General features: G+C 36.2%; 1 pseudogene; it reads left to right on the plus strand.

The window, feature by feature from the left end:
* The first annotated feature begins 1,166 nt into the window (after nucleotides 1-1,166).
* On the plus strand, nucleotides 1,167-1,657 carry LOC129535126 (large ribosomal subunit protein uL23 pseudogene; annotated as a pseudogene).
* Nucleotides 1,658-14,891: the final 13,234 nt, after the last annotated feature.

A 14,891-nucleotide genomic window follows, 5' to 3' on the forward strand; every position in this document is an offset into this window, starting at 1 on the left:
CTACAAATAATAAGTGCTGGAGAGGGTGGGGAGAAAAGGGAACACTCTTACACTGTTGGTGGGAATTCAAACTAGTATAGCCCCTATGGAGAACAGTGTGGAGATTCCTTAAAAAACTGGAAATAGAACTTCCATATGCCCCAGCAATCCCACTGCTCAGCATACATACCAAGGAAACCAGAATTGAAAGAGATACATGTAACCCATTGTTCATTGCAGCACTGTTTACGATAGTTAGGACAGGGAAGCAACTGAGATGTCCATTGGCAGACAAATGGATAAGAAAGCAGTGGTACATATACACAATGGAATATTACTCAGATATTAAAAAGAATACATTTGAATCAGTTCTAATGAGGTGGATGAAACTGGAGCCTATTATACAGAGTGAAAGTGAAAGTGAAGTCGCACAGTCGTGTCTGACTTTTTGTGACCCCATGGATTGTAGCCTACCAGGCTTCTCTGTCCATGGGATTTTCCAGGCAAGAGTATTGCAGTGGGTTGCCATTAGTAAGTCAGAAAGAAAAACACCAATACAGTATATTAATGCATATATATGGAATTTTGAAAGATGGTAATGATCACCGTATATGTGAGACAGCAAAAGAGACACAGATGTATAGAATAGTCTTTTGGACTCTGTGGGAGAATGTGAGGGTGGGATGACTTGAAAAAATAACATTGAAACATGTATACTATTATATGTGAAATAGATCACCAGTCCAGGTTCATGCATGGGATTGGGTTCTCAGGGCTGGTGCACTTGGATGACCCTGAGGGATTGGATAGGATAGGAGGTGGGAGGGGCATTCGGGATGTGGAATACATGTACACCCATGGCTGATTCATGTAAATGTATAGCAAAAATCACTACAATGTTGTAAAGTAATTAGCCTACAATTGAAATAAATTAATTAATTATAAACAAAAGAAAACAAAATCTAAGATAATGTCATCTGGTCCCATCACTTCATGGCAGATAATTGGGGGAAAATTGGAAACAGAGACAGGTTTTATTTTCTTGGGCTGCAAAAGCACTGTGGACTGTGACTGTAGCCACAAAATTAAAAGATGCTTGCTCCTTCAAAGAAAAGCTATGACAAGCTTTTGTCAGTGGATTAAAAAAGCAGAGCCTTTTCATGAAGATGGAATGTCTTTTTATGAAGATGGCACCGAAGGTGAAGAAGGAAGCCCCGACCCCTCGTAAAGCTGAAGCCAAAGCGAAGACTTTGAAGGCCAAGAAAGCACTGTTGAAACATGTCCAGAGCCACCAAAAGAAAAAAAAAATATATATATATATATATCCATGTGTCACCCACCTTCTGGTGGCCCAAAACACTGTGGCTCTGGAGGCAGCCCCAATATCCTCGAATGAGCACCCCTAGGAGAAACAAACTTGACCACTATGCCATCATCAAATTCCCCCTCATCACCAAGTCGGCCATGGATAAAATATGAGACAACAACACACGTTGGTATTCACTGTGGCTGTCAAGGCCAACAAGCACCAATTAAACAGGCTGTGAAGAAGCTCTATGACATTGACATGGCTAAGGTCAATACCATTATCAGGCCAGATGGAAAGAAGAAGACATATCTTCGACTGGCTCCTGACTATGATGCTTTGGATGTTGCCAATAAAATTGGGATTATCTGAACTGAGTCCAGCTGGCTAATTCCAAATATAAAAGTTTTCACTATTAAAAAAAAAAAAAAAGGCAGAGACAGCAGTTTGCCAGCAAAGGTCCATATAAGTCAAAGCTATGGTTTTTCCAGTAGTCATGTACAGATGTGAGAGTTAGAGCATAAAGAAGGATGAGCACCAAAGAACTGATACTTTTGAATTGTGCTGGAGAAGACTCTTGAGAATTCTTTGGACAGCAAGGAAATCAAAGCAGTCAATCCTAAAGGAAATCAACCCTAAATATTCATGGAAGGTTGATGCTGAAGCTTAAACTCCAATACTTTGGCCATCTGAATGGAAAAGGTGATTCATTGGAAAAGAACCCAATGCTGGGAAAGATTAAGGGCATAGGGAGAATGGGGTGACAGAGGATGAGATGGTTGGATGGCGTCACTGACTCAATTACCATGAGTCTGAGCAAACTCTAGGAGATAGTGAAGGACAGGGAAGCCTGGTGTGCTATAGTGCATGGGGTCACAAAGAGTTGGACATGACTTAATGATGTAGACAACAACAGTAATAGAAGGGACAAAAAATACATGATCATCTCAACAGATGGAGAAAATGCTTTTGGCAAAATTTAACACCATTTCATCATGAAGACACTGGAGAAACAAATAATCATAGGAAACTTCCTGAATTTTTAATGAGTTCCTATGAAAAATCCATAGATAATATCAGATGTAATGGTGAAAGATTGAATGATTACCCCCTAGTATCAAAAACAAGACAAGGATATCCACTTTTACCACTTCTATTCAAAAGTGTGCTTGAGGTCCTAGTCATGGAAAATAGGGAAATAGAATTTCATATTGGAAACAAATTTGAAAAAAATCTTTACTTGAAAATGACATGACTTTGTACATAGATAATCCTTAGGAATCATTTAAAAACAATTAGAACTAATACAGAATTTTAGCAAGGTTGCAGGATTCATGATTAATATAGAAAAATCAATTGTGTTCCTATAGAATGAGAAACAAACCAAAATTAAAACTGACAAAACAGTTGCATTTACAAGGTATATAAAGAATTAAAGTTAAAAAAAGAAGTGCAAGACATATACCTGGAAACTATGAAGCATCATTGAAGAAATTAAAGATCTAAGTAAATTGAAAGATATCCTATGTTCATGGATTGGAATACTTAATATTGTTAGGATGGCAATACTGCCCAAATTGATCTACAGATTCAGTGCAATCCTTATCAGAAGCACAATTGCCTCTGCTACAGAATCTGACAAGCTGACCCTCATATTCACATGGAAACTCAAGGAATTCACAACAGCCAAGTGATCTTGAAAACAGACAACAAAGTTGATGGAGTCACATTTACTGATTTCAAAACTTACCACAAATTTGCAGTAATCAAGACTGTGGTACTGGCATAAGGACAAACATAGTTATCAGCTGAGTAGAATAGACAGTATAGAAATACTCATTTATCTATGGGCAATGATTTTCACCAAGGATATCAAGACAATTCAAAACAGAAAGAATAGTCTTTTCAACAAATGGCATTGGAGCAATTGGTAATCTACATGCATAAAAATAAAACTGACAGAAAACAACAAAATTCTGTAAAGCAATTACCCTTCAATTAAAAAATAAATTAAAAATAAAACTGAACCCCTAACTCATATTATTTATAAAAATTAAAGATGTAAATATAAGAGCTAAAGGTATAATATTATTAGTAGAAGACATAGGTGTGAATCAGCATGCCCTTAGATTATGCAGTGTTTTTATAAAGATATGAAAAAAGTTGGACTCAACTGAACAACTAAGCACACACACCAAAAGTACAATAGCAAAGGAAAAAATAGATTAATTGGACAATATCAAAAGTTTTTTAAAAAGTGCATGTCATTGGACATCATCAAGAAACTGCATGGCCAACCTGTAGAATGAGTGAAAATATTTGTCAATCAGACATCTGATAATGAACCTACTTATAATCCATATTATATAAGGAACTCTTACAACTTAATAAAAAGACAAAACACTTCAAAAAATGGACAAATTATCTGAATAAATATTTCTTCAAAGAAGATAGAGAATACACTCTTGAAACTAGACTCAACATCATTAGATATGAGGAAAATGGAAGTAAAAATCACAATGAGATACCACTTATCCACTAGAATGGCTATAAGAAAAGAAACAGATAACAGCAAGTGTGGCTGAACATTTGGAGAAATTAGAACTCCTATACACTGCTGGTGCTAATATAAAATCATACATCCACGTTTAAAAACAATCTGACAGTTCATCAAATGATTAAAGATAGGGTTAAGATCTGACCTACAAATTCCACACCTGGATGTACACTCAAGGAAAATGAAAACATGTCCATGCAAATCTTGTACAGGAATGTCCATAGAAGCGTTATTCATAAGAGTCAAAATTTAGAAACAATTCAAATGTCCAGCAACTGATGAATAGATAAAGGGTAAATGGTATGAATTCATAACCAAAAACTAAATGAAAATACCAAATGCATGAAAAAATTTATTCATAAATATAAGTGAAAAAAATTAAAGTTTTAATTAATGGATTTAAATCAGCCTGGTAGGAGATCATTTGGGGCTTAATAACAGGATTATAAACATTGTCTTGAATTTTAATGCTTATGTTGTTGACTTGAATGAAGGCATAAGAAATAAGACTTCTCAAAATTAACAGATTAACAAAAACTGGTTGAAATGGATATTACCAAATTATGTTTGATAACCAAAAAATATGCTTCAATGACGTTTCACTGTTAATATAATCTATGTAAAGGAAATAAATTTAAGTCCTGGACTTAGATGAGAATGTCAACTGTATACATAGAGTATGAAGCAGGATTGGCTTCATAGCCTTCTACATGACAAAGACCTAGAAGTTTTTGTTCATTATAAGCACAATATTCTGCTTCAGTAACACGTGACTGTAAAAACAAACCACACATGGAAGCAGAAACTTGAATGTTTAGAGTATTTTATTAATGTCTAGTGTTCTAAATATGTCACAGAAAAAATAGTGTCACAACACTTTACACTGGTCTAATCACATCTATATTATGTTCAGCTCTAGGTATCATATTTTAAGACTAACACTGACAAACTGAAACATATCTAAGGTTGGCAACAAGAGTGGTAAAGCAAACGGAAGTGGATCAAAGAAGGAATGGTTGTGGAGACTGAAGCTTTTTAGGCTAGGACAGAAAACAGAGGGAATATAGTACTTGTCTCCAAATATTTGAAGAATTGTTATGTGGAAAAATGGATTACATTTATTTTGTGTGGTTGCAGAGGGAAGAACTAAAACCAACAGGTAGAAGTTTCATGATCTACTTTGACTGAGCACAAGTAAAACTTTCTATTAGGGCTGTTTAATAATGAATGATGTGTGTGACCTCATAAGTTCCATTTCACTGGAATTTTAAAACAGAGGCTATAAACCTATCTTGCATTGGATAGTTGGTCTGAAATATGGAAAACAGTGGTTCTCAAACTTCAGAATAATAATAATAATAAAAATCAATTGATTACGGTGGGACTCACAGGGATGGAGCCTGAATTCATATTCTTTTAATACCACAAGTGATTCTGGTATAAATGGTTCACAGGCCCACTTTCAAATAGTAATATGTGGAATTCTTTGCTTCTTCTGAAGTGAAAAGAAGAAACTGGCTAAATAGAGAGATTAACAGAATTTTAGGCATTTCTGAAATTTTCTGTTAACTAAAAATGTTTTTAAATTGCTAATCTGGTAATATCAATCTAACTCATGAAAAATGATACAACTGTGGGAAGAAATTTCATTTGTGTTCATTAAAGACAAGAAAAGTATACAACACACTGTGTGTGACTTTTAAATTATATTCATTCCTGTTTTGTTTGTGTGAGGGGCAGGAGTAGGATGACAATTTAGTTGGCAACAGCGATCAACAGGAAGTGAGTATGTTGTTTAATGTCCTGAAAGTCCTCAATCTATTTTAAACCTTTAACATATTCTAGAGATGTTCTTTTTCTTCTTTTTTTTAAAGGCCTTTGGCATAACCTGCATTCTTTGAATTATTATAGAACAAATAACTACTGGCAGGTAAATTATTCAGGAGAAATTAAGTGTTACCAGAGAATTTTAAAAGACTTTTGGTTTTCCTTCCTCTAAATTTGCAAAAGAAAAGCAACTAAGGAAATGGAAATGAAACTTGAATACTAATATATTACTTACTCTCATGCTATTTGGAAAAATTCATTGTTTGTATTTCCTTGCATGTTCTTTCTCACCATCATTAGGTCTCAAATCAAGGGAAAAATAATTTCCCCTAGTGTATGCAGAAAACTACTTGATTAACATCAAGGAGAAAAAATTGTCAAAAATGAAGCTAGTTTTGTCTTTCTGTGCATGTAATTATTTGAGTACTTAGTATCACTATTTTTGTCTGTGTTTATTTTTTTTACTAGTTATAAATAAGAAGCATTTATCAGGAGTACTCTTCCATTTACTTCCAAAGGGACTCACCTGTCTAAAACCATTGAAGCCAATTATCTCAATGCCTGTGTGGTGTCCCAATTTCTCAGATTTCTGGAAAGTGCTAGATGATTTCTAATACAGTAAATAAATGTTAGTTATTCCTGAAGGCATTATCCTCAGGGAAGTGACACATGGGCAGAAATTTTGACTCTGTGATAAGTCAATGAAAGAGAAAATTTTTACCAAGGAGACCTTAGTGTTTCTCCTCAAAATAGACCGTAAATCAGTTTGCCCCCACTGAGTTACTCCATTGATTGGTTTGATGAATCAGGCCTTTTAGTGTAAACACACTTTTTTAGGTACATGTCCTTCCCTTGCTCAGCTCCTTGGCACCTGGCTTTGGTGAGGGTAGTTTTGTGACTGTAAGAAAGTGGCATGTGTGCTCAGTCATGTCCAACTCTTTGTGACCCCGTGGACTGTAGCCCACCAGGCTCCTCTGTCCATGGGATTTCCCAGGCAAGAATACTGGAGTGGGTTGCCATTTCCTACATCAAAGTAAGTGGCATAAATTGTCTCAAACCCTAAATACTTGCTATGACTCTTGTTTGCCTACTCACAAAAGAATGCCTTCCCCAAGAGCATAAAAGAGAATATGGGCTCAAAGCCCACAACTGCATGATCTTTTGTCAAACTGATTTTGGGTCACTGAATTAATGTAGCATCTGAAGCTAGACACTTCCTCCAGAGCCATCAACATTTCAAAAAAGGATAAGTCTATCCCCAAAGCAGAGCAACTAAGGAGTTGCAAGAGAAAATCCCTACACAAGAGAATGATATAGAATGTGTCTTTTTTTTTTTTTTTGCATGATCTTTATAGGGTGATCAAGAGGCTTTCATTTTAGTGAATACATTTGCTCACTCAGTTTTGGAGAGTCGCCCTTCATTTATTCTTTCCCTTTGGAAGTACTTTCGAGTGCAAATTACTGCTATCAGAAGCCTTGAACTGAGAGGCTATTATTCTCCTTGCTCAGATTAAATTAATTTTGAACAGTTTAATGCAGCATGTCCGAGCTGCAAGTCCAAGTGGTGTCAAATCTATTTCTCTGCTTTTTTAAGCTGGACCTTCAAGGGCGGTATGATTCATGGTGAATGTGTTCTTCTAATGTCTTCCTAAGCATTATTATTTTCTTTCATTTGCAAGTCATGAGGCTACAAATGTTAACCATTCTCCTCCTAACATTGTATAAAGAATGCATGATTTAAGCCAGGCTGATTTTCCAAAAGGGAGCTTATAACATTTACTTGCTTTACAAATGAAATAAAAAGTACTCTGGATCAAAGCAAGAAGTTTAAAAAGCTAATGAAACATTAGGAAGAGAACTGCTTTGAGAAACACTGCAACATCATCACTGTTGTGTTAAAAGGGAATTATCTTGATCTAGGCCTATGTAATAAAATAAAGGAGTTTTAATGATTGGCTATGTAATTCTGTTTGTGTTTTTGCAGAGTTGCAAAAAAAAAAAAAAAGATTGTAAATCTACTTATCTTTTCTCTTCTAGTTCAGGCAATCTACTGTCTCTCCAGTATTCATTCTATCTAAAGCATCATTGAAATGTGTAATGAAGTTTTCTCTGTTACTGTAGAGCAAGCAGTCAAAAGAATGCCAGTCGATTAATGACAGAGTAGAAGATGTGCTTTAAGCAGGTAGAGGTTTCAAAAACCTATCCATCTTTTGTCTATGTAAACTACTTAAACTGTACAGTCCAGGACCGTCTTTTTACAGCTCTAATGACTAGTTCCGTGGATTAAGCGAATTAATGACTTTAACATTCTGGAATGAAGATTGATGAAAATACTATATTGCAATCTCCTTTGGGGCAGAGAAGAGGCAAAGATCAAGAGTATTATCCTTTCAAAAGCTGGATAAGCACACTGCTCTTGTCATACTACTTATTTTTAAAACAGATGAAATAGACTTGCATAAACCTACTGACTTTAGAAATGAAAAATTTTACTCACAGTCCAAAAGATAAACATGATAATATAATTTTATGACAACATTTCTAAGAGCAGTTGATACTTTTATCTTTAGTCTATGTAAAAACACAAGACTCTGTAACTTATAAAAACTTATTTGGGATTCAGGTACCACATTTGAAGAAAGAGGCTAAAATGTCGAATAGCATGCAGAAAAGCACCAAAAAACACCTATAAGAGATGGAGAGAAGGCCAGACAAGGAGAACTAGAGGGGCTGTTATATGAGTACAGACTAAGATGACTAAAATTTCATCTTTAAACTCAGAGGCTGAAATATAAGTCTGTAAGATAATAAGGGGACAGGTTGAATATATATGAATTTTTTAGCCCTATATTAGAATATCAGAGTTAATGGGCCTCTTTGAAGTTAGAAGACAACAACACCTAACCTGCCTCCTGGGAAACCTGTATGCAGGTCAAGAAGCAACAGTTACAACCAGACACGGAACAATGGACTAGTTCCAAATTGGGAAAGGAGTACATCAAGGCTGTATATTGTCACCTTTTTATTTAAATTCTATGCAGAGTATATCAGGCAAAATGCTGGGTGGATAAAGCACAAGCTGGAATCAAGATTTCCTGGAGAAAGATCAATAACCTCTCATATCAATAAGATATGCAGATGACAACACCCTTATGGCAGAAAGTGAAGAGGAACTAAAGAGCCTCTTGATGAAAGTGAAAGAGGAGAGTGAAAAAGCTGGCTTAAAACTCAACATTCAAAAACTGAGATCATGGAATCCAGTCCCATCACTTCATGACAAATACATGGGGAAATAATGGGAACAGTGACAGATTTTATTTTATTGGGCTCCATAATCACATGGATCAGATGGTGACTGTAGCCATGAAATTAAAAGATGCTTGGTCCTTGGAAGAAAAACTATGACAAAGTTAGACAGCACATTAAAAAGCAGAGACATTACTTTGTTGACAAAGTTCCATATAGTCAAAGCTACGGTTTATCCAGTAGTCATGTATGGATGTGAGAGTTGGACCATAATGAAGGCTGAGTGCCAAAGAATTGATACTGTTGAACTGTGATGTTGGAGAAGACTCTGGAGAGTTCCTTGGACTTCAAGGAAATCAAACCAGTCAATCTTAAAGGAAATCAATCCTGAATATTCATTGGAAGGACTGATGCTGAAGCTGAAGCTCCAGCACTCTGGCCACCTGATGTGAAGAACTGACTCATTAGAAACGACCCTGATGCTGGGAAAGACTGCAGGCAGGAGAAGAAGGGGACGACAGAGGACAATGTGGTTGGATGACATCACCGACTCAATGGAAATGAGTTTGAACAAGCTCCAGGAAATGAAGGACAAGGAAGCCTGGTGTGCTACAGTCTATGGGGTTGCAAAGAATCAGATAGGACTGAGCGACTGAACAACAACAACAAATACTGGAAAGAAATAAGTTTGAATCCCAGTCTCACCATTTCTTAGCAGTATTACCTTAATCAAGTCATTTAAATAATCAGTACCTCTGTTTTCTTCTTTACAAAATCAGAGTAATAATACCTACCTCATAAGTTTATTGTGAGTATTACATGATTTAATATATGCAAGATGTTTGGAAGAGTGTTTAGAACATGGAAATTACTATGCAAATATTAGCTATTATTATTACTATTTTAAAAGAGAGTGTGACTAGATGAAAAATAGTAATCAACATATGGAATGCAATTAACTTACAAGGTAGTAGAGAACAAAAATGTGAGGAGTCCCCATAATGGTTTAAAGAATGAAACTTCCATAATGGCTTACTAAAACCAGGAATGCTTGGGTAATCTAACTTCTGATGTTGATGTCAAGGATAACCAAGCTTCTTGCTAGGCTGCATCAAGGTTCTGTAGAATTTTACATAGCTTGGTAGAACATCCTTGTGGTATAGTGTAATTGAATTACACAAAGAATTAGCAGGTCTAGATTTTTTAAATACCAATTTTGACATTTAAATGTTAAACCTTTGAGCAGTTTAAGTTTTCAGTTCCTCAAATTTAAAATGAGAATAACTATACCTTTCTCTCTCACAGTGTGTTGTTATGAAGATTAAATCAAATAAATAAATGTGTGAAGGGGCTGTGTAGATGATGAAGTACTCTACAAATATAAGGTATTATTCTCATATTCTGCTGTCACAGCATCTCATAAAAGACAGGATGATGCTCTGACTGATCTAACTTCTACCTCATCCTTACAGAATCCACATGGGTACTTTTTAATCCTTATCTTCCTGTACTACCTTGCAGCACTTGACCCTGTTCACCATTCACTTCTGACAGGAGCTGTCAGCTCTTGTCAGCTCTTCTTGGACACTATTTTTGGCTACTTCCCTTCCTGTGTTTCTTAATACCCCTTCTCAGTCTGTTTCCATCCCTCTTCTTGCTCCATGAAACCTCCAAATATTTTTTCTTTTCTTGGTTATTTTATATTTTGTCCCTATATGATGGAAAACCATTGTATGTATGTAAGTGTGTGTATGTGTGTGTGTATATGATGTGTGTGTGTATATATATATATATATATATATAAAACTAATAGGATGTATGTATATATATAAATGAATAAATTTATTATAAGGAATTGGCTCACATGCTTATGGAGACTGACAAGTCCAAATCTGCAGGGTGGGCCAGCAGGTTGGAGGCCCAAGAAAGCTGATGCTTCAGTTCCAGTCTGAAGGCCATCTGCCATACAACCAATAAGAGCCAATGTTGCAGATGAGATCTGAAGGCAACCTGCTGGAGATTCTCTCTTGCTCAGAGGAGGTCTTTTTGTTCTACTTAAGTCTTCAGTTGGTTGCATGAGACTGACCCACATTATGTAGGACAATCTCCTTTACTCAGAGTCCACTGAGTTGAAAATTAATCTTGTCCCAAAGATTAACTCTCTGGGACTCCTCTGGTGGCTCAGACAGTAAAAAACCAGACTACAATCCAGGAGACCTGGGTTTGATCCCTGGGTCAGGAAGATCCCCCTGTAGAAGGGAATGGCAAGCAGCTACAGTATTCTTGCCTGGAGAATTCCATTGACAGAGGAGCCTGGCAGGCTATAGTCCATACAGTCCATGGGGTCTCAAGAAGTCAGACACAACTGAATGACTAGCACTTTCACTTTCTTTTTTATCCCAAAACACCTTCACACATTCAGAATGACATTTGTTCAAATATCTAAGAATCCTATAGCCCAGCCAAATAGGCACATGAAATGACTTTAAATTATTACCTTCAGGGCAAACCTTTAATTTATTTATCAATTTATTTATTTGCTTATTTATAACTTGAATCTCACATTTCAATTTCTATCTAGATATCTCCATTTGGATGTCTTCTAGGACATGAATTATGTTCAACTTCTAACTAACTCAACTTCTCCATCCCCCTACCCATCCACTCTCCTTCAAAAACCCTGCACCTTTGATCATATTCTCATTTTAGGTAATGGTTCAGAAATCTTAGAGTTTTCCTTGACTTTCTTCTCTCCATGACTAATACACAGTTAGAAATCAAGTATTTCTACCTCTTGATCAAATCAAGTAGATTCTACCTCTCAAATCATTCTCAGATCTGTATCTTTTCATCTTTATGGTTAATTTGAGCCTCAAAATCTGAATTAATACAGCTATCTGCTAATTTGTTATTGTATCTGTTATTTATCCCCTCTCTCAGCTGGTAAAGAACCTGCCTGCAATGCAGGAGACCCCAGTTTGATTCCTTGGTTGGGAAGTTCCTCTGGAGAAGGGAAAGGCTACCCACTCCAGTATTCTTGGCCTTCCCTGGTGGCTCAGATGGTAAAGACTCTGCCTGCAATGTGGGAGGCCTGGGTTCGATCCCTGGGTTGGGAAGATCCTCTGGAGGAGAGAATGCAACCCACTCCAGTATTCTTGCCTGGAGAATCCCCATGAACTGTAATCCTGGTAGGTTACAGTCCATGGCATCGCAGAGAGTCAGGCAAGACTGAGCAACTAAGCACTGTCTTTCTTAAGTGAAAATCTGGTCATACCATTCTTTATTTAAAATTCTTTTCAATTACTCTTCATTTTAAATATAAAATATATAGGTTTTAACCTTCTATACAAAACTTACGTGTTCTAAATAAACCACTGTGAGTGATTGTTATTTCTTAAGCAATTACAGCTTTATTCTTACTCCAGTATACCCTCACTATAGATAAAATTTATTAAGATGCCCAGTCATAGATTTGTCCCAACTTCCTAACAGCACTCAACACAAAGCAAAGCCTTGCTTCCTTTGACTCTCCACAATATCACCCAACCAAAGCCCAAATCCTATCATAAATACGTCCTAACACTTTCTTTTAGATTGGGATGGAAAGGTCAGTTTTCATTCCAGTCCCAAAGAAGGGCACTGTCATAGGATGTTCAAACTACCGTACAGTTGCACACATTCACATGTTAGCAAGGTAATGCTCAAGATCCTTCAAGCTAGTCTTTAGCAGTATGTGAACTGAGAATTTCCAGATGTACAAGCTGGAATTTAGAAAAGGCAGAAAATTTAGAAAAGGCAAAGGAACCAGAGGTCAAATTGCTTTCATCCATTGGATCATAGAAAAACTAAGGGAATTCCAGAAAATCATCTGCTTCATTGACTATGGTAAAGTCTTTGACTGTGTTGACCATAACAAACTGCAGAAAATTCTTAAAGAGATGGGAATACCAGACAGCATTGCCTGCCTCCTGGGAAACCTGTATGCAAGTCAACTGGACATGGAACAACAGATTGGTTCAAAATTGGGAAAGGAGTACATCAAAGTTGTATATTGTCACCCTACTCCTTTAACTTCTATGCCAAATATCTCATGCAATATGCTGGGCTGGATGAATCACAGGCTGGAATCAAGATTGCCAGGAAAAATATCAACAGCCTCAGATATGCAGATGATATGGCAGAAAGCAAAGAGGAATTAAAGAGCTTCTAGATGAAAGTGAAAGAGGAGAGTGAAAAAGCTGGCTTAAACTTCAACATTCAAAAAACTAAGATCATGGCATCCGGTTCCATCATTTCATGGCAAATAGACGGGAAAAAGTGAAAACAGTGACGCATTTTATTTTCTTGGGCTCCAAAATCACTGTGGACAGTGACTGTAGACATGAAATTAAAAGACACTTGCTCCTTGGAAGAGAAACTATGACAAACCTAGACAGTGTATTGAAAAGCAGAGACATCACTTTGCTGACACAAGTCCATATATTCAAAGCTATGGTTTTTCTAGTAGTCATGTAAGGATGTGAGAATTGGACCATAAAGCAGACTGAGCACTGAAGAACTGATGCTTTCAAATTGTGGTGCTGGAGAAGACTCTTGAGAGTCCCTTGGACTTCAGGGAGATCAAAGCAGTTGATCCTACAGGAAATTAACTGTGAATATTCATTGGAGGGACTGATGCTGAAGCTGAAGCCCCAATATTTTTGCCACCTGAATGGAAGAGTCTACTCACAGGAAAAGACCCTGATGCTGGGAAAGATCGAGGCCAGGAAGGAAAGGGGTGACAGAGGATGAGATGGTTCATATAGCATCACCAATGCTATGGACATAAGTTTGAGCAAACTCTGGGAGATAGTGAAGGACAGGGAAGCCTGGCATGCTGCAGTCCATGGGGTATCAAAGTGTCATACACGACTTAGTGACTGAACAGTAACAATACCACTTTCTCACTGAAGACACTTAAATGAGTAATAAAACCAAATTGTTCACTTACAAGTATGTTCCTGGTGGGCTTTGGCTCAAGGGTGTTAGCAACATAGCAAACCTGTTACTGAGAATTTATAGTAAACAAATCTTAATTCCACTTAAACTTTTCTAGGGAAGTATATAATTTAAGAAGAATCCTTTTGTGAAGTGAGCAGTCACTGATTTACTGATCTGTCATATAAACCTATATTTCTGTTTGTTAAATTTGTTTAAAATGAGACCATACTTATGTTTGGATTTCATTTCAAAAGATGACTGGCAAAGACTAACTTGAAATCTTGCTCAGTTTCTGACATACTCGTTGCAAATATATTACTCATATGGGGAGAATAGGAAGATTCAATGAAATGGTCGTATGTGTCTCTTTCCTATAACACAACAAATCAAATATAATATAAAATACAAATGAAACACTGGATCTGTCAAAATGAAATGAATATAGCGATTCTCAATGCAACTGATGTTATTCTTCCAAAAGAAGAAAATTCACTTAAAAAATGCATTCGAAGTACTGAAGGCTTTATTTATAAGATACAGTGCTGTGTTTTTATTTTAAAATCAGTCTATAACTTTTCTGGTTTACTGTCATAAACTATAGACTATCATATTTGTGATGTATTTTCAGCTAGTATGTGCTGCAAGTTTCTACTTACTAAATTACTGATAGGATTAATGTACCCTACATAAATTAACTCTTATCCCAATAGTAGCATCTTTATATTTGTCCTATTTATTAATGCTTATATGTATTCTTATATTAATATAGTAGATATATTTTAAGGAAAGCATTTCATCCTCAATTCCAGTCAACAGATATTTATTATTTTTTTCAGAACTTGTATTAGCCAAACAAGCTAATTCTGGCCAAGAATTGTAATAGGACACCTAACTTGTTCTTTTTTTCCTGATCCCAGTAACCCCTTTGGGTAGAAATCATCCTGATCTACTATAAAATATGAAAACATCACAATTGGATATATCATCTATATTTAT

The sequence above is a fragment of the Moschus berezovskii genome, chromosome X, assembly GCF_049115385.1.
Source record: "Moschus berezovskii isolate FMDL1 chromosome X, NW_MosBer_1.0, whole genome shotgun sequence".
NCBI lineage: Eukaryota > Metazoa > Chordata > Mammalia > Artiodactyla > Moschidae > Moschus > Moschus berezovskii.